The sequence below is a fragment of the Drosophila eugracilis genome, unplaced genomic scaffold (assembly GCF_018153835.1).
Source record: "Drosophila eugracilis isolate 14026-0451.02 unplaced genomic scaffold, ASM1815383v1 contig_670, whole genome shotgun sequence".
NCBI lineage: Eukaryota > Metazoa > Arthropoda > Insecta > Diptera > Drosophilidae > Drosophila > Drosophila eugracilis.
This window is the reverse complement of record NW_024573558.1, coordinates 52,800-71,080: the sequence shown is the minus strand read 5'-3', so window position 1 is coordinate 71,080 and position 18,281 is coordinate 52,800. Positions and strand designations below refer to the sequence as shown.

The window sequence follows — 18,281 nt, the reverse complement described above, 5'->3', positions numbered from 1 at the left end:
CCAGGGAAGGGGCAACTGCAGTAGCCGGGCAACTTGAAATCAATTAAAATCACTCACCGGCCATATAAACACTGAAAATCCGTTGAACTATTTAATCACCTCTGCCGTGTATCCCCAAACCCCTTCGTTTCATATTTCATTGCAGGGTGAGCCGTGCTTTTTGTTCTGTTTGAACGAAGTCCCTGCTGGCGCATTAATTTAAGCCGCCTGGAACATAAAAGCTGCTCGCAAAACTAAGCCGATTTAAGAGCACATTTGAATTCAAATGCCGCACGGCCAAATAAAAACTAAACGGATCCCTTTTACCGGATCCCGGCCCACCTTGCTCCGAAAGCACTCTGAACCCGGCCAAAAGGGAGTTTAAATGGCACAAAAACTGTCTGCAAAGTTTGCGTCTGAAGTTTTTAGTTTCGGCAATGCAGAAATTATAATCCTTTAAATGGCAATCGAGCGTTTCTGAACAGCCGGAAGATTAATCCCGAGGAGTGCCCTCTAATTACGGCCCGTAGCCGGCGTATTTCTTAAAGAAGCCTTGGTTAGGCAGTATTTTTGTTATTATTTATTATTTTTAGCAGTTTTAGGAGTAGTTATAGATGACTGATATCTTTTAACAAGCTATAAATACCATCCAATATCTGCCTTTTGATTGATGAGTTGACCAACAATCATCATTTCGTTGACATTTTATTATCATTCCTGGCTCACTTAATTAAGAAATCAAAAATATCGAATCGGCTACACCTGTTTAATGGCTTTCGCAGAGGGAATCACTGGCAGTCGGTTCCTAGAATCACGCCTTATCTCACCTTTTGTTTTATTGCATCCAATCTTCGTTCCTGAAGCCCCATATAAAGAGGTGAGTAATAGTCGTCGCCTCTGTAATTGCGGGATATGTCGACATGGGTTGGGCATGGGCATGGGCATGGTCATGGGCGGTGGCGGTGGCGATGGCGGAGGAGTTGGAGAGGCGTGGCTGACCACCAGAGCAATTAAGGCTGGCCAGACTTTCAGCAGACGTTGGGCCAGGTTGACATCAGTGGACAATGGGACATAAATCACACGAGTCGCTGGCTCACAAGGACACCGGGTCCTCAGATCTTGGAAGCTGGGTTTGAGTTAGTGTCAGACTTTTGATTCCCGGACCTCGTTTATTACTGCCCGGCTTTTTACTACTGTTTCAGCTGGTGATTTCCCTTTTATTTTATTATTTCTGCAGACTCTCGCTGCTTTTATCGGGTTTTGTGTGTTTTGTGCGCTGACGTCGGACGGCGGCAGCGCTATTTTCCGCTTTTCCTCTTCGATTCTGGCTTTGGCTCTTTGTTTCTGGCGGTGCTCCATTATTGTTTCCTTTGATTTATTTTCGGTTTCAAGTGATTTCCGCCAGCACTCAACACTTTATGGTTGTTTTCGCCTGGTTTTCCACATTTTTTTGGCCTTTCTTGTTGCATTTCAAGCAAAACGCTCAGTGCAAACATTTGTCATTTGCGGGTTTGCGTTGGACTCCGTGATCCGGAATCCGGTGTCCGGAGTCCGGGGTCTCTGGGGTTTTCGTCGTGGTTTCCTTTTGCACTTTTGCCTGGCTTTTGATTTGCGGTGCTTAATCGTTGGCAAGCGTCTGCGGAGCTTGCTTTTTAAATGCAGATCTTGAACGGCTCTGTTCTCTGTTCTGGCCATAAATTTGTTTGGCTCGGCTTGAACTTTTTTGGTAGCCAGCCCACGTAATTGAAAGCAGCAGGGCGGCATTTCTGCTGCTGGTGCTGCTGCTTCTGGCCATTTCAGTGAGCCAGTTTGAATTTCGGGCCAATTCCCGATGGTTCAATGGCATCTCGCCCTGCCCTGCCTGCCTGCACTGAGGCCATTGATTAGGGTTCCTTCTTCAGCTCTCGGCTGGTGGCTTACCAAAAACCAAAAACCAAACCAAAAAGCCAGAAAGATGCCTTCAGGCCGTTTCGCTGCCTTGTAATCTGTCAAAATTGGCTGTGTTCCTGCTAAGCGGAAGTTCCTACAAAAAATGTGCCACACAAAACTGGTTATTTAATGTTGCAGAGAAAGAAAAATATCTTAAATGGCTTTGATGGACTTGATGTTACGTGAAAAGTTTCTTCAATTTTTATGAGTATTGAGTATAAAGATTGATTTGATTTTTATTTAACCATAAAAGTAATCTAAAATTACGTCATTAGCCATTAATTTCTTTGAGTGCACACTTTATAACCCATCTTCCAGTTCAATGTCCTCGGTGGGCGTGTCGATTGACTTTGAAATCCGCCAGCTTCTTCTTCTGCACTTCGAGTCTTCGCCCTGAGAATGTGCATTAACTTCTGCAATGATCGAATAACTGGCACTTGAATGAAGCCACTCAGTCACACACTCACTCATCGCCAGAAACTGAAAGTTTCGAGCCCGGGCTGGCCTGTCTTACGATTATTACTTTAATTCCCAGCCAACTTTCACGCCGAGTCAACGACACTGCACTCATATCTGCGGCTCGGCGGCACTGCCAGCTGTAGTGGATCACGATGTGACAAATATTTATGCAACAAAATAGAGCCGTGGTATCTGTAAGCTGCACAAATAAACACGAAGAGCAGCAAATTCGTATTAAGCGATCAATAATCATGGTAAATACGCCAATGTGACGCCAGGGGCGATAAGGCCAGAAATATCAGAATGCGAACGCACCACGGAGACTGGCCGAATGGGAGACTGGGAAAGGAAACTGAGGCCGAGACTGGTTTTTGGGCCTGGCTCGTTGCAGATAAACAATAGAAGAGCTTAGACCTAGAGGAAGGGTCAAGTGCCGGGGGCTGCGCAGAGGAAAACCGAAGAAACCGCAGAGGAGGAGGATGTGCCTGTGCCAGTGCCAGTGCCAGTGCCCATGCCTTCGCCTTTGCCTTTGAATGCGCCTCTTCCTCTGCCCAATGATGATGATGATGAGCATAGCAAATACAAATTATGGCTGAAAAGCGCTACGTAAATACTGCAATCATTTTAATAGACCAAAAACGGCGGCGCATAAACCATAAACCAAACGCCAGAGAGCCACAAAGAGCCCAGAGGAGACGGAGGAGGAGAAGGTGGAGGCATCTCTGGACCCTTGGACAAAAGTGGACAGCCGAAACTCTTCTATGGGAAGCTGGAGTCGAAGGCGTTCTGCGGTGTTGCAATGTTGCAACAAACTGGCACGCGAGCAGCGAAAATTGCTGGCGAGCCAATGATGCGGTTTCCTCTGCACTTGCCCAAGTTTAGCAGGGAAATTAGCGTAGATAAATATTTCTGAGGAAATTCCTCAGCCGATGACCACTGATCGATAGGCAGGGGGTGTGTATTTTGTCGATTTCTGGATTTCTGGTCGGGGCGAATGCGAATTCCGATGTGTCTCGGCCACTTGCGGTCCGCAAATTACAGGCGATGGAGGAGCACTTCCCGGATCGCCTGGCCCGCCAGTGGATCATCGGCGTTCTATGGGGTGATTTCTGTCTGATAGACAGCTACAAGCGCACTTAATCCAAGCGAGCTGGGAGGCGGGGTGGCAAAGTATCTTTAGCTATCACTCGGCGTGCAAGATACAAAGCAGATGCTGACTAACCCCAGTCGCTGCCCCTTCCCCTGGTGCTTCTTCCCCCCTGAAAGAACTCATCCAAATCCAACTGCCGCCCCTGTCAATTCCGTGGCATTTATTTTCGTAGTCTTTCCCGGCTGAACTCCCGCTCTCTGCCACTCGAATCTCTCTCTCGACTGGAGTGGTTTTCTCCGGAGTTGCTGCTCTCAGCGTGCGCATGCGCTCTCCAACTCTACACACATCGTGCAGTTTGTTTTGCTCCACTCATTCGTAACATGTCTGGGGTAAAGGAAAATCAAGAGAAGATTAAAGGGGAAAAAGATAGAAACTTTATTAATTCAATTTCTAGCATTTAATTATACTTTTAAGATGTAAGTCTTTATAATTTTAGATTGACATTCTTAAGTTGAACCTACGCTTTTCTATGTTTTAACCAGTTAAGTAAATAACGTTATTGTATTACGTAACAAGCAAACCCTTGGTTATAAAAAAAGGAACTTAATCAGCAAAACCCAATTCACAAAAGTTAAAAAACACAACTTTCAAGCCAATCTTATTGCCAAACCACGTGCTAGTGGAGATTTCTCTCCTGACAGCCGGCATTTGAAACTCTCCAAAGTTGGCGCCAAAAGTGCCGACTACTCCGCTCCAAAGAGCCAACACCATCCACACTCGCGGTCCACCCCAGAAACAGGTTCCACCCGCGGGCTCAGCCAGGCGGCTCCAAGTCGATTTTCGAGCAGTTGCTGTTGGACCGTCGCACGTAACGCACGCTGCAGCGGAACTAGTGGATTTTGGTTCGGATCGGGATTCGCTATAGTTTGGGTTTCGGCTTTCGTCGGGTTTATCGGTCGGATTGGTCTGCTTGATCGGTTGGCCAACTGCAAGCCCAGCGGTTTTTCGGGCCCTGCATTCGGCAGTTGTGATTGATGGACTGCAGTTGTTCCGCAAACTCTGACCTCTGACCCGCAGACAATCAAACTCAGTGACTTCGAAAAGGGCTCTTTTTATGAGGGTCTCTTGACCGATTCTAAAAAACAGCCATCAAATAAAAAGTTCAATTTCGGCTTTTTTTGTTGCCGGTTTTTCGGTTTTTCGGTTTTAGCATTCCGCATTTCGCATTTCTCGAGCTTGTCGACGTCGTGTGCGCGGTCTTCATAAATTATACAAGAGCGCATTTTGCGAACGACTTGCAAATAAATAAGCATTTACGCTTTTATTATTGCCCAGAGTGTGTGTGTTGTTGGTGTGCGAGTGTGTGTTTTTGGAGCAGCGGCCGGAGTTCTTCGGAAATCGCTCCCATGTGGCGCAAAGGCGGAGGAATAAAATAAAACCGAACCGAGGGTTCCCCACTTAAAATATCATTTTTGCATACAATCAACATCTAGCCATAAAAGTGTGTGCGTCCTATAAATATTGCGGATCCGCTCTGATTTGTGTGTGTTGATAAGCCAGTGATTGCCAGGCATAAAGCTCCAGTGCCTGCCGCCCCTTCAGATATCTCGAGCAGGTAAGCGAAGGGCAACGCCTATAACTCATCTCGTCACGCACATTGAACCCGAACTCAAACCCAATCCCTGCCCAAGGTGCATTGACATCCCGTCGTCATTATGCAAATGTGTAAATAGCGAAATGAGCATCGTGTGCCTGCATCCTGATGCATCCTCATCCTCATCCTCATCATCGTCATCGTCATCGTCTCATTGCCCAGCTGTCAGCCTTTCCAGCCCCAACGATCTGCATAATTAGAGCACAGCGAGCTGGGTGTCTCTAACTGGCTCTAATGAATAAATAAGTGCCACTAATAGTTTTCGCACTTCCTGTTGTCGGCCATCAAGTTGCAGCGGTCTCAGCTGCAAGAATTGAATCATAGCCGCATCTGCGGCAGCAACATGGCATCCTCCATGTTGACAATATTTAATTATGAAGCTGCAATGACGATAACCTAACTGTCTGACTCTTTTTTCTTACTTTTCCCTGGAAAGAGTTCTGTGGGCTGGAAGCACTGAGAAAGATGTTACTGTTGGATATTAAAATGATACAAAATTCGAATTTACCTATGTTAAAGTGTAAAAAGTGAAGTTCATTTCTTTTTATTTTGGAGAGCTTAAACTCTGAAAATTTATCAAAAAACTTTTCTATTGTATTTTGCAACCTAAATGAAATTTCCCTCCGTGTGGATCAGTCAATTGCGGTTCTTGCCACAGCAACTTCAGCTGCTGATGTTGCTGCTGTGTTGCCGTTGCCACTGCCGTTGCCGTTGTCATTGTCAACGTCATCATCGTTGTCATAATCATTGTCGCTGCTTTTCCCACACAAATCGGCATAAAAATGTTTTCATTTTGCGCATTTACTTTCCTCTTTCGAGCAGAGCAAAGCGAAATTCTTTCCATGGAAATCTTGGCAGTTGTCATGGCGAATGTTTGCACAATTATTCTGGCAAATGTTTTCATTGCCAACTTTTCCCGAAGCTTTAAAATTGATGTTTTATTTTGGCAATTTCTGTTTTATTAGTTTAGGATATGGCTGGAAATTTGATTTGAAAGCATATGAGCTCCGCTACTGTAGCTTTGTCACACACTTCATCGGTCTGGTATGGCATGCAAATATTCTTTTTATTTGCACCTCTCTGACGAAAACATTTCCTGTACAACAATGTTGTGCAGCGGATGCCCCATCATAGTTCCCCCAGATAAACATCGGCCAGACATCACGGGCAGCCGGGGCACTCGGATGACTTGCGCAAATAACCAGGGTAGGGGGAAAAAGCGAGCACGAAAATAAATACAATTTTTCAAAGAATTTTCCTGACTTCCTCATTTGCTTATCAGCGCCGGGGAATTTAGAATCAGGACGGGGTACGATGCCTCCGCTTGATTTCACTCACGCAGACTCATCAACTTTTAATTAGTTGTAATTTGTAAATTCAACGTCAAACACCGACCACGCAGTCAGTCAGAAGATGTCGCCGCCTTTGAAGCTGCCGCAAGTGCGGACGCTGATGATGATGATGTTTGCCACACTGACAGATTGCTGATAAAGGCCTTCCCAGCCCCAGTCCCTCACCCCATCTGGTTAACCCTTTCAGCGCCTCTAATCGCCGGCAAAGTCAAGCCACGAGTCGCGGTGTTCCTCTAACCAAAAGCTGCAAAACGCCCATCCATCAGCGATGAGCGGCAGCTGTCAGCGGGTTCTCTGTGTTAAAAAGGATTGGCCATCGAAATTTGACAAAACTGTTTCCCTGGTTATAAATGATTCTTTGATGGCCATAAGCGGTGCCCAAAACGACGAATTGATTGCGGTATTGAATAAGAGAGAGAATAAAAAGGGGAAGCCACTCATTTCGGGTGCCACATTAAGGGGCAAGACAAGACACTTTAAGGTTTGTTACCCATTTCTCATCTCACTAATCACTGGCCAGGGTCGTAAATCCACTCGACTGATTCCCATCTTCGGCAATAAAATAATGCTCCCCCAAATTACTTCAGGTTTCGTATCCGCTTTTTTAATTAGTGACATTATAAATGTGGGGATACATAGATATAAAAAGATACATAGCTATATATACATGCGGGTCGTACTAAAAACAAAACTTTACGAGCTAATTTTATGGCTCTTGCAAATTTATAGACTTTTGGCTCATGTGACACAAAACTAACCAAACTAACAACAGAGTCACTGCGAAAGCAGCAGCAACTTTCCTAACAACCTCTATAAATCCCCCGCTCGCTGGCGAGGCACTTAATTAATTTCTGTAAAAACTTTAAGAACAAAGGGCTGTTCACGTTGCCGTTGCAGTTGCCGAGTTCGGATCCTATAGCCCAGTTGTTGCACGTTAATTTCCAATTTGAAGCGAGGAGAAAATAGGAAAAAAGTGAACAAGTAATGTCATACATAGCAGCAGCAAAATCAAAGCCCAAAGAAACAACGACGGCTGCGACGACGACAACTTCGACGGCGGACAACGCAGCAGTAGAACTAACTGCAAATTTGCAGCAGAGAAGCTTGCACCAGTTTCCCAACTGCAACTCGAGGTTGTTGTAGTTGTTCTCGAAGTTGTAGTTGTGGTGGTTGTTGTAGTTCGGAACAGTTACCTGGGCGCTAAACAAAAAGACAAAAAATGAAAATAAAGCGGGGAAAACAAAAAGGAAACCGGGGGGAAAAGCTGTGCGCAGTAACCAAGTGAACCAGGCTGAGAGGAGACAAGATGAGAAGCTGAGCAGTACACTCGGGGAAAAGCTATAGACCTAGTTTCTAGATCTAGAATAAAAGGTTGTTAAGAAGAAAGTTTAGTTTAGCAGAATGAGTATTGTAAAATATCTCAAGAGAAGCTTCATAAAAAGTGTAGGATAACATCTCAGTAAGTCTCATCCGAATTATCTCACTGTGTAAGTTTAGCTGTTGTTGCCGCGGCGGGGAAAGGCTTTAGAAAGTAGCCAAGGAGGTGGAAGAGATAGATGGCCGCAACCCAGAGCCAAACCCGTTGGCAGCTCGACTCACTTCTCTGCCTTGCGTGATGCAATTGCCAGCGCCGGAGCGCCAAAAGATTGAAAGCAAACGACAGCCACGTAACTAGAACACTTGACTGCTTGGTGCTGCTTCGGATGCCTCTGCTGCAACAATTTCCAATTAAAGCAGTTGCTGCTGCTGCAGTTGAAGTTGCTTTGGGATCTGGGATCTGGGATCTCAGAGCTGCAAGCTGGCAGCTGAGAGTTGAGACCTGGGATCTGGGAGTTGCAGCTCGGTCATGTGTCGCTTGCGCAATCATCATACGACGGCCACTTCTGACAGCTCCAACTGCTCCGGCTTCTATTTGATTTTCTATTGCTGAGCTGCAGAGTTGAGTTGCGTTGAGTTTCTTGCGACAGGAAGCCATCCGTAATGGGCCTTAAAATACACATTTTATGCCCAGCTAACCATCCCCAATTAGAGCTTTGGGTTAATTGCAGTGACGCATAGTTGCGCATTACCTCGCCTGTCCCCCGACCATCCATCGGACCCATCTAGCCCACAATCCATCCATCGTCCAGAAATTGGACGCTCCCAGTGGACAAGTCGGAAGCTAACGGCAGCGCGGTTCGGAGCTAATTGATCATTAGGTCTATTTCCGCCGTGAGATGGCGGAGACTCGAAGTTGTTAGCTTTTCAGCGAGTTCCTTACCCTTGGCCAGCTTGTCTTGTTTTGTTTTTTCCATAAGTAAGTCATAAAGTGGCAACTTTTATGACAACTGAGTGCATGTTGCACGCAATCACCTGGACAGGCCGAAATTCCAGCTTGGATTTCTGTTGGGCTGGGCCGCGGTATAGAACTCTCTATAAGGTAGATTTCCGTGCATCCACGGGGGCAATAGTTTTTTATGGGCTCTCTGGCTAGAACCCAGCAAAAACGGATGGCCATAAAAGAAAATATGTAAGAGTCCGAAGGAGAAAAGAACACAGAACTGGGTGAAATCGATTTGTATACGGTATGTAGTTCTTTATTACAGTTGCGGCCGATGAAGACTTTTGTGGCAGTCAGCGGAGGAGAAAAGAGGCGATGTGGGTGGGGGAAATGCTATTTGTTTTCCAGTGATCGACGGGGGAGAGTAGTGGTGGTGGTGATGGTAATGCGTGGTGACTAGACAAAGCCGTAACTATCCAAGGAGAACCAACTGCTCGCCAACTGCCCACCAAGCCATCAGAATCTCGGTTGTCCGATAGATGGATTTCCCGCCAGTCACTGACCCACTGCCCACATGCAAATGAGTGCCGGTATCTCACGGATGCGTGTGTATCTGGGGAGTTCGGGATGGGAAACTGGGTCGGGGGATCTGCGTCCATGGACCAAGTGCGTTGGCGTTGAGTGAAGTCTGATGTCTTCGCCCGGCCTTTCCGTTTTTGGGAAAATACGAGCAGAACGAAAGGAGTGCATTCCCCCAGCTCTTTGGATCTGCTGATGTTGTTTCTGGCTGAATCTTTTGTTTACTTCTCGGTTATTTTTTGCCGCCGAGCACATTTGGTTTTTGTTCCACGAAAGATGCTGCCGGAGCTGGAAAAACCGAGAAAGGCTGGAAAATCCGAAGAAAAAGACCAGAACAAGCGATCTTAATTTACGTTAGCTCGTTAGCTGGAACTACCGTTAGCCGCTCAAGTGCAGAAAAGTGCAGCAGAGTCTTTTCTGCTTGTTTTTGTGGCCAAAATGCCGATACCTTTTTTGGGCATTCTACCAACGCCTCCAATGCCCCATTGTGTCCGCTTTGCTGTTGTCTGCGGTTGGAGGGCGCGTGAAAAGGCCAGTATCGCGGCCTGGTAATCAACAGTTTGTGGTCAACAAATAACGAAAAAGTACGAAAAATAGAAAGAAGTAATGCTATTGGTTTCGCATGCTTTATTGCCAATTGGAAAGTTGGCTAGAGTGCCAGAAAGCCATTGAAGCCGCTCGGAGATTGGTGTTAGAATGTTTTACGGGCCATTGTCTGGAGTTGGTCGTAATTGGAAGAGCCCGTTGTCCGCTGTCTGTGTCCGTGGTCCGCTGTCTGTTGTCCGCTGCACTCTATACTCCACACTCTATGCAAAGTCGTAAATGCGGCAAAAGGAGCCAGCTGAAGAAGCGGTTAAGTAATAAATTGTGAACAGCAGGTTGGAGAAAATTGATTTAATAACTGCGCATCATTAAAGTGTCTTAATTGCATTCTTCCGCGAACCATAGACGAGCGGGCTAATCAACTGGCGAGTTGCAGTCGTACTCGGTCATTGATCAAACGTCTTTGGGAATCCATCAAATGCCGCCTGAATGCCAATGCCATAATTTTCCCAGCTAGCAGCCCCCAGTTCCCATCCAGTTTTTCCCCGCTCTTTTCCCCCCATTCCAGTCAGGTGCCGGTGCCTCTGAGTCAAGTCAATCAATTAGGCATTTCAACACATGTTGTTTACAGTTCTAATTCTGGCAGTGTTTCATTTAAATGCCATCGAGTCTGCATCACAAATGCAGCCCGGATTGGAGGAGGAGTTAAACTATTTTAAACACGCCGCTGCTAACGATTTCCTGTTAAGTTATGCTGCGGCCTTAGAGGGAAAACATCTTCTAGTTAGAGCGAGTAAATCAAAAGAAAGGGAATCGGAAGCCGCAGAGAGGTCGTAAGCCAGAATGGCCGAAAATCAGTCTTAAATAGCCCCAAGTCACGCTTCTTCTTGGGTAATCTCTAATGATTGTGTTTAGAACAAAGGCCACTCATCGGGCTAATACCACTTGAGAGATGCCTTCCGCTGCTAAATCGACCCCTTAACCCATAAATACGTCTCTCTAGCGAAAAGAAGACGACGGCCACTCAATAATTTCTCAGCTACTCAAGGGCTCATTAACTGGCTGGCTATATTTCGATATTTTGTATCTACTTGGGGAGTAGAGTGTTCCCAGAACACTGGGACAGATCTCCGCTGGCCGGCACTTTCGCTGGAGGCGAAATGAAAAGTGTAAAGCACCTCTAATTTGGCCAGGGAAACCGGCCGAACGTGTCTCGAATGCAGTTGAAAAATCAATTAGCGGTCCAGTGATTAACGATGTGCCTCATCCCGGGGGCTTATCCATCGCCAACAGACATTGACAGCTCACATCAAATGGAGTCTCAGTTCGCAGTTCTCAGTACGCCGTTCTCTGTTCTGGCCAATGCGGTTGGGCCATGAGCTTGCTTAGGCCAGAGCAAGTTTCCAGCTATCTGCTAGACAGATTTGATTTATTCGCCCGGCCACCCACGAGTAGCGGTTCCACGGCAGCCACAGCAGCAGTTCGAGCTCCAAAGTTTATAAATGTTTTACGAGCGGTATAAATTTAAATTAGCAAGCAAAAGTCTTTAAAATAAACAAGGGAGCGAGCTGAAAGTTGAAGCCAGAATACTCTTTGAAGCTTTGTTGGGAAATTCCACGAATTTTGCTTAGGAAAACATAGATTGTGAAGATAATTTTCCGATAATAATTGCCTCGGTTGCCCAAGTTAATTTATCTTCATTTTCGGGCATTTAGTTTGATGAAATATAATTTAATCTAAAAAGACATCTTAAAAACTACGAATACGAATACCCCTCCCAGGCCTGTGAACAAATTATTTTTTCTTTCTTAAACTCGTCTCTCATTAATTATAACCAACTAGCGATTTCAGATCTGATATCATTAGGTAATCCCCCAGCAAATGTTGTCTATGCTTCGGCCTTTAACTTCAAGATTTATTGCCCGAAGGCAGCGATTATTCGATAATTGTTATTGGTTTTTTATATTAGCAATTTCCATTTGGCCAATAAAAGTCGAAAAGCGGACAGTTAGTCACTCAGTCTGCCTTGTAAAGATTCTCTTTGATCGCCTGATCGCTTCCCCGAGAATATAAACTGCACTATCATTTGCAGCTGAACACGAAAATTTCATTTGTGCGAAGAATTAATGATGACGCATTAGGCCGAATGCTTTCGGCGGAGACTGTAACTGTAAGGAATTCGGAGGAGGAAGAGATGGTCGAGTTCCATTGGATATCCGCGATTGACCTGTATTTCTGGTTGAGCTCGTGCCGAGAGACGCTTAACCTTGACACCAAGCGTTCTCCCCTCTCACTCTGGCCAAGATCTGGGATCAAAGGGCGGCTATTCGGTTCGGCTTGCCGTTAGATTCGGAGTAATAAAAAGTTTCTTCTCTCGCTTTTTACCCGCTCTTCTTCTGCTTTTTGGCCGTTTGCGCAACTTGGCTTTTTGCTTCTTTCCATTTCTGCTTTTTTGGTCCAACAATTGCCGGGCATGACTCAAAAATACAGCGGAAAAAATACAAAAATAACGCCAACGAAATAAATTGCAAAATCTTTGGCAAGCCAAAGAAAAGTGCGGCGTTTTTTATGATTCTGTTTGTTTGGCTTTGCCTCAGATATCTTGGTGTAATTTTATAGTTAGCTGTGTCTTGTGGAACGTGATGCTATTTTCTTTCGCCGAAGCGATTCTCGCTTTTATTGTCCAGCGAGGACGGGGCGCAGAGAGAGGGGTACTGGCTGGAACTAAAAGAAATCATAAATTTGCAGAAGCCAAGAGTCTGAATATTTAATGGAGTCGATGGGAATCGAGGCAGGAGGTCGAAAATAAAAATTGTTTCCAATGAACGGCAATTACTTTCCTGTGCAGGCCTCTTTAAAAATGTATGTCAATTGGTCAATTTCCGCCCCTCGGCGAGTGTGGGCCAATTAAATGTCATTTACCTTATGCGGTAGCCATATAATCCATTCCCCGGCTCCATTAGCCATTCGCAAAGCAAAGCCTATTTAAATATTTATAATACAAGCTGTCCCAGTCCCAGTCCGAGTCCCAGTCTGTGGCCCCCTCTTAGCCCATCGCTCATTTGGCCAAATTGCACTGTGGGGCATTTTAATTAGGCAAATGGCCGATTTGCCTTCATAAATGCAGACATGCACAAAATTAGCGAAACTATATCGCAATGTCCGCCGGCGATTGACAGTTCAATCAACTCCGCACTCCGGACTTCGGGGCGAAAATTGCCAATGTATTTGCAATAGAAAATCAAATATTACGTATACGCCCCGCCCCTCGCCAAACAGCTACGACCCATTGTTGTGTCAGCGATAACCAAAAAAAGGCAAACAAACATGATGACGACGGCGGCGACAGCGACTCCAACACCTTTGGAGTGGCAATTTGTTGGCGCTGCCATTGGGATGGAGCTGCCGATGGAGTGCCAGTGGAGCCGGGCGGGCAAACTGCTCCGGTTTGGCGACAAGCATACTGCCAGCCACGAGTGCCTTTGGTTGGGAGGCGAATCCGAGGTATCGATACCCTAACCAAGGGTGTTTGCTTCGACTTCAAAGGAAACCGAACCGCATGGGGGTCTTTATTGCATTACAAATTGATTGATTGTTTTCGATTTAACTGAAATTAAGGATATTATTTGTGGGATTACTGCCGCATTCCACTGGCACTTTCTGATGCATTTATAAATATTTGCTACTTAACAAGCTACTTAAGAAGAAAAGCTCTGACACTGATACTTTGGCTACTGGCTGGTCGGGACTTAAACCCGTTGTGGCCTAAAGTCTATGACTCAAGCAATCAATTGCCAGCGGCAACAACAATGCAGGCCATACTTGAGTGGAAAATCAGCCATCGAGTATCTCGAGAATGACTTAACGGAGGGAAAACTTTTGCAGTAGCAGTGGAAAAATGGGAAAAAAGCAAGGAAAGACCACAATGAGAGCTGCTAATAGCTGGCAACTTTTGAATTGAGATTGCGATTGCGTGAATGCTTTCAGACTCTTAGACTTCCAGACGTGTTGCACTGCAGTTCCGGCCAACTTGAGCCCGCGCCGTAGTCGGGGTACGGTTTCACGTCGTGCCTCAAAAGTGTCAAATGCATCGATGGAAATATCAGTAATTTGAATCGCTTGCAAAATGTCCATTCGCATTGCGCAAAAATGGCAACAGCAGGAATTGCGCACACAAACAATTATTTGGAAATTGCAGTTTTTGTCGTTGCTGTTGCCAAGTTGGCCATAAATTGTAACAACTGTCGTTTGCATATAAGTATCGAGGTATCGTAGTATCGAAGTATCAAAGTATCGAAGCCATGAAGCATATGGATGGCAATGCAAATGATCGGGGAACTGGAGCACAGGATTGTGGGACACAAATGCCAGTTTCCAGTGCGTTTATTGAGTGCTCGACTGATGATGCAATGAGTGGCCTTCGAATGGAGTAGAATGAACTACACAGCCAGAAAATGGATATCTAAATTGCATATGAATGGGAACTTACAGTCCGTACCTTGTGTACACATTCAATTTGCTGAATTTATAATAAGCAAATCTTGTTTTGTTCTCGAACAGCCGCCGGGCCAATACACTCAATTAATTATTCATTAAACATATCCTGTCAGGGTCTCCATTAACTTCCAACTCTTTCGGACCTTCCCGGTCACAAATCAAACATATCCATCGCCAGTCGCCCCTTTAATTAGACACGGAAAATAAATTGAATTAACAGCGTGAGCGTAGAAAGAAGCGAGCTACATAATTGCTACCACGGCCAGAAAATGTTTAATTTGTTTATTTTTCGGTTTCCAGTTTTCGGTATTCAGTTTTGGGCTTTGGGCCCGCTGTGTTCGTACCGCAATTTATTAGCAAGCCGAGGGAAACAAAGAAAAAATTGATTGATCTACCAACTGGGCAGGGTTCAATCAAAATGTGTAATGAACGAGCCGGAAAAAACGGCTGGAAAAAAAGTTAAACACACAAAATTCTCGCCGGAGTCGGTTTTGTGGAGGGAGGGGATTTTGGTTTCATTTGGTTTTGGTTTGGTTTGGTTTTCATTACGCTGCTGCCGCTCGTAGCGGGTTCTCATTTTAATGATACAATTTAAAATCAACGCAGACTCATGATTTTCCATATTTCGAGCATTAAACTCGCCTCGTCTGCTGGGGAGAGCATAATTCAGGCATGGTTACCGCAGTTTCCCAGTTTCCCAGTTTACCAGATTCCCAGTAACAACAATCAATGCCCGACGCCCGCTGTGATTTGACCAAAAAAGTAGGAAAGAACTCTGACGGACCGGGTCTCTAGCTGCCAAAGCCATCAAATAAATAACCGCGGGACCCGCAGTGAAAGAATGGCAGGCCAGAATGGGTGTGTCCCGGCCGCCGCCCCTTTTCCTTGTTGTTCTTCTGGCCAAGCGAAGGAAAAGCGCAGGAAAACATTTTGCCTAAATGGCAAGGCATTACTTTTAATTAAAAGCAACGCCGAGCAGTCCACAAAAATTGAACTTGAACTCCCTGACCATGTCTAATTCGGTTCTGCAGACGAAGCTGGGGTCCTCGGACACATGATTACCCATAAGCTGACATCGCAGAATGCTTCACAGTTGCGACTTTAATCAGTTGGCCACGGCAGTGGCAGTGCGGACTCGACTGACATTTGATGTTAATTTGCACTGAGCGAGACATCGAGCATACGCAGCGTTGTCCGTCACTCAGTCGCTTAATTACGGCCAAGCGAACTTTACAAGCCATAAAGCACACACGACATCTCGTAATGTATACATTTTAATCGTGAACGCATTAATTAAACTACATGTAAAACCACCTTCATAGGTGTAAATAAAAAGAGGTAAGCGCATAAAAAGCCGATGGTGGAGTAAACAAGTTTTGAGCGCTATTCCAAATGCGTTTTAATAACCCAGAGTCTGTCTGCGTCGATTCCTGACTCCGGCCAGCCCACGCCCGATTTCCAAGCAAGTAATTAGCATAAAGCACGTGCGCCTGCCTCATTGGCATGCCGATGGGCTAACCTGGAGGTGGTTACTCGTGTGGCTACCTGTTGGTCGCCATGCCCACCTCTCTCGGATCGCAGGTGCGTACATGTCACGCCCCTTAAAGCTTTTTGGCCCTGTCCGTTGGACATGGCCCAAAGCATCAGGCTGGCCGGCTGGCTGACTGGCTAAGCCCGGCTCAGCTTGGCAGACATTTGCACAATCCATTTCATTCCGTTCTGCTGCATTTCATTTCAGACTTCTCCACCGTTTGATTTATGCCCAGAGGGCAGAGCACATGAATCACAGCCAAAGAAATCCACTGAAATTCGGTGGATGGCTAAGTTTGGTGCGGCTTGTATCCCTTGCCAGAGGTGCTAACAGCGGAGATAAATGTTTTGATATTTTAGAAACATTCGAATGAAGTTGTAAATAAGACAGTTTCATTTTTGATTTATTATTATTGGAGAGTACTGAATATCTGCGAAGATGTTGCAAAATTCAAGCCAAAAACCAACCATTAAATCAGGAAATGTTAAAATAATAATTCCCTTTTTTGATACTTCAATGCGTGTTGAAATCCATCAGTGGCTTCCCTCCATTATCAGAAAATAACCGCTCGTATTACATGGTTACTGCTCTAATTACCCAGATTAATCATCTCCCGTCGCCCCAGCCCAATTACAGGGTATGAATGCCGTGCCACGCTGACATTTCTAGTGCAAACTCTCGGCACAAAGAGATTGAGAGGTACTATGGGCAGTACGGGCGCGGGGGAGCGGCAGAGATCATTGCATTTATTGTCTACCTGCAGATTTATGATCATGCAACGAGCGTGCCGCTTCCACGGCACCTACTCCCAGTCCATTGTGGCGGGGCTTGCCTCAGTTTGGGCTATTGTTGCCACAGCCAGAGATACGGACTGCGGTCTGTGTCTGTCCATTTCACGCTTTGCCAAATTGCCAACTTGACCGGCTCGAGATGAAAAACAGATAAAGTAATGAAAATGCGGGCAGGCGTTTGCCGTCCAGCGGTATCTCGGCCAGTGCGCGAACATAAAATGTTATTTAAAGCGAATTTCGGGCACAATTTGTTGTTAATGAATGCACCACCACTGCCGGCTCGCTTGCCACAGATTCTTTTTTATTTTGCAGATTTTCCAAGCAAATTGCGCCCACAAATGAGGTCAGGCAGCCGCACAATGTGCGCCCGTTAGCTGCAGCCATGCTCACGTGCTGACTTGTGAAAGTAAGTGCCCCAGCTGGATCGGATCTCTATAGCTATATAGCTAGCTATATATGTACGGTGAACACCTCCCATTCAGTGGGGCAACCTGCATACGCCAGCAACTTCGTGTGAGCCCGCAACTAACCTTCACATAAATTATTCCCATCAACAGCTGCAGATACGAGCAGTCGGCGGCGGAGGAGTTGGTGTACTCCAAGTCGGGCATCTAGGCGGCAGTTTAATGTTTAAGACATCGTGATAAGCTGCAGATATTTATCTGGCCAGCAAATTACATGAGGCAACGCCTCGGAAAGCAGAGAGGAGCATGCAACATGTGGCTGCAGCGGAATGAGGTGTCGAAACGGTTGTTAGTCGGTGCTCATACGCCCCGTGGAACGTGAGAAATGGGAGAGTTCGAGGTGACCTTGAGGTGCCAGAATGGGCTTTCTCCAGGGCCCTTAAATCTCATCTTATCCACCAATCGTGATTGATTTAAAAGAATCATTAGCTTTACGACTTATCACGACTGTGCTTTGTAGTTGAAAGTTGAAAAATTCTTAACAAAAGTGTTGCTCTGCACTTCATTTTCTTCTCTAACTTAAAGTCAGCAATCATAATATTTCCTTATGGCGAATCATATCATGGGACTTGAGGAAATATTTTTAATGAGGCCCTCAGAATGTGGTCTTTAATTGGCTGGCAAGAAACCCATTTCCATTTCCATGTACAAAAATATTTGCGTATTTATTGTTGGCAGTCCGCAGAACAAGCCAGGCCAATCCCATATTTTTTGAGCATAGGCCGTGTGTCTACGTGTACTGGCAATCATTTCGATAACACTTGAATACAAAATGAGGGTCATTAATTTTATAACAAACTATGTTGGCCTGCCATGGCACCGAGCACCGAGCAGCCGAGGCACACTTGAAAAATCCCCATTTCCAGATGGGGATTGCGGCTTATCCGCCTGCCAATGTCGCCTGTCCGACAGTCAGTCAATCATAACCCGTTTCGGCTGCCTTGGCGAACAAATCAAAACTTGTTATCGTTCCGAAAAGATCTCTAGGACCAATAAAATGTATGCGGCCAGTCCACCTCTGCCTTCTCGGCCTTCTCGGCCTGCCTGGCTCCCTGACTGACTGACTGCCTGGCTGGCTGCCATTCAGTCCACGGAGCTGGAATTGTCAGGCCTTACGTGTTCGCCCATCAAAATGCTGCACGCCTCATCAGAC

At 45.8% G+C, this 18,281-nt stretch overlaps 1 protein-coding gene across 6 annotated transcripts in view; it reads left to right on the top strand.

The window, feature by feature from the left end:
- The first annotated feature begins 4,324 nt into the window (after nt 1-4,324).
- The window catches only part of LOC108104002 (band 4.1-like protein 4), a 56,331-nt gene continuing 42,374 nt past the window's right edge, over nt 4,325-18,281 (top strand). For all 6 annotated transcript variants that reach the window (XM_017209796.2, XM_041819399.1, XM_017209793.2 and 3 more), the window contains exon 1: nt 4,325-5,072. The gene's annotated coding sequence lies outside the window, so the exon portion shown is untranslated. The remainder of the gene's footprint in view (nt 5,073-18,281) is intronic.